The sequence below is a fragment of the Phyllostomus discolor genome, chromosome 2 (assembly GCF_004126475.2).
Source record: "Phyllostomus discolor isolate MPI-MPIP mPhyDis1 chromosome 2, mPhyDis1.pri.v3, whole genome shotgun sequence".
NCBI lineage: Eukaryota > Metazoa > Chordata > Mammalia > Chiroptera > Phyllostomidae > Phyllostomus > Phyllostomus discolor.
The window spans coordinates 28,674,404-28,676,984 of NC_040904.2; the positions used below are offsets into that span (position 1 = coordinate 28,674,404).

Consider the following 2,581-nt stretch of genomic DNA (forward strand, 5'->3'; position numbering starts at 1 on the left):
TATTTTTAAGTGATATTAAACACAATGCAAAAAAGGAATCTAAACTTATAGCTCAATCGTTGTTAATTACATTTTTCCTATTTAGCCTTTTTCTTTAAAATATCTCCATTCAATATGACTATTTCTTTAGTCTTTGAATCTTACTAAATTCCAAATCCTCTTATATCCTGATAATGTCGAAGTTATTATGACACAGATTTTAATATGCTTATTAGCCTTGTTTATCAACCGTTATAACTGAAAATATTTGAATTGATAATCTCCTTAACCTGTGTTAGATATTTATCATTAATACTTTATTTTCTCCTAATACTTAAAAAACATTAAAATAAAGGGAAAATAAAACTATATAATGTAACTGTGAGTACTGTTGCAATAGGTAATTAAGCATCTGTTTTTAGAAAGCAATTAAGAAAAATGATATAAAATAAGGCTATAGCTAAGGGAGTATTATTTCAAATCAATTATTCTCTGAAACACAGAAAGCTGTTTTTCAGAAATTACAACAAAGCAAACTGCTGGTAACCACCCTACTGTATATCCATTTCTCAAAATAGTACAAGCACTTTCACACACACACACACGAAGCCAGCTCATTCATTATACCATGACCTAAAGCATAGATTTTCTCCAAGTGAGATTCACATTTTTCTTTTGCAAAGAAAAATCAATTTCAAAAATAAGGAGAAATGCTTAGCAACAGCAATTCAGTTGCTTTAAGCATATGTATTGACTATACAGTATATAAATACATGGATAGTTGAATACCATTTATACTTATAATATAAAAATTGGGTAGATATTTGCACTGAATGTTTAAATGCACATTGGTGATAGCATTCACTGTGTACCATAACTATGTATTATTGCCAGTAAGTTATATACAATCATAAGACTGTAAGCTTTTCAAATAATAGTTATTTGAATTTTGTATTTAAGTGTGTGTTATGAGAATGAATGATTTCATGAGATGGCATGTTATAATGGATCCTCCTCAAGCTACATAATTTTCAAAGTATCTAAAATCACTCTTTTTAAGCCTAACATTTCCAAATAAGCACTTTGTTCTTTAGCAGCAAAACAAGGTATTACTGTAACATCTACTGCCAATTATTGTAGTTTATCTATCATGGTTTCACAGATGTAAACCTATTTCAGAAAAATGTAATTTTTTTAAGCATATGGGAAAAGTTGGACAAATGAAAGCAAGCTCAGGAAAGATGAATGCTCTGCTTTGTCACCAAGCTCAGAGGTGCCCAGGACAGTGGGGAACCCTGAGCTCTCACATTCAGTTGGACAGCTTACTGCAAGGGCCTTTTCTGGTCGATTTGCCTGGTTTATCTGCTCAGTTGGATGACTCAATTCTTAACATAGAGAAAGACCACGTTTTTAAAGATGGAAAGGTAGTATCTCCCTCACCAGTATAGACAGAAAAATGAATACAGAAACCTCAAGGCATCATCGTGCAATGGTCTAAGGTAAATGCCAACTTTACATCCCAGTATTGCAGACTCCAGTTCTGTAAATGTACTTCAAATAATTTTGAAGATGTCTATGTAGGCTCTGAAGTGGGACTGACAGTGCTACACATAGACCTCAGTGTTGGTTATCAGTTCAGAGTCTGCACCCAAGGAGATGGTGGGCATGAGTGGAGATTTTGGAGCTCCCACAGATAGGTCGTTCCGCATTGGTTCCTCATCAGTGGGCAGCCAGGTTCAAGGGGTACAGCCTGAGCAGTTGAAGGAAATAGCACTCTTGAATGATTCAGAATCCTCTGGTGTTCTCTACTCCAGTTGCTCCAACCTATTTCTGTAAGCAGACATTAACATTCAGAGTTGAACCTGTGGGACAACCAGACAGAAGAGATAGTATGGGACTGAGTGCTGAAAAACAGAACAGATGTGACTGTCTGCAGTGGAAGCAAGCAGTATGCATTAGTACAAATGGTGCACCTTTTGTAAATGGAAAATAAATGACTGAGCCATTACTTCTAGATCCACCGTCACATTTGATATTGAAGCTGTGTCTCTAGGATCCACCAATAATAACAAAGACAGAAACTTCAAGCTCTCAGTAACTATTAGCTCAGATAACAGAGGTGATTTTTGATCAATTATTTGGTAAATCTGTGGGTCTCTTTATTTTGTAGGCTAATTTTTCTATCCTGGATGGAAAATGTGGATATTCTAGATTTTTTGGATGATCAACTTTGGTTTTCAGGGTTTTAATATAACTGTTATTAGCCCCAGTTTAGTTATAATTGATAAAAAAAACACAAAATATTGAATTCATCTCTCAGGGCATTAGAAATTGTTTACTGGATTTAATTGGGAATATTTTACCAATAAAAGACTTGAATATTATAGAAAAAAACATAATGCAGTAATTTTTATTCTTGGTTTAGTGTAATTTAAAATATCACATCACAATAAAAATCCAATTCACTTTTAAAATATGAGGAGATGAAATGTTATTTACAATATCCAAATTTTGAAGCAGCAAAAGTGTCCATTAGGAGATAAGTGGACAAAAAAGCTGTAGTATATTTATACAATGGAATACTATATGGCTATATAAAAAA

The 2,581-nt window shown here is 33.4% G+C and overlaps 1 pseudogene; it reads left to right on the forward strand.

Moving 5' to 3' along the window:
- The first annotated feature begins 1,181 nt into the window (after positions 1 to 1,181).
- LOC114490780 lies at positions 1,182 to 2,190 on the forward strand (annotated as a pseudogene).
- Positions 2,191 to 2,581: the final 391 nt, after the last annotated feature.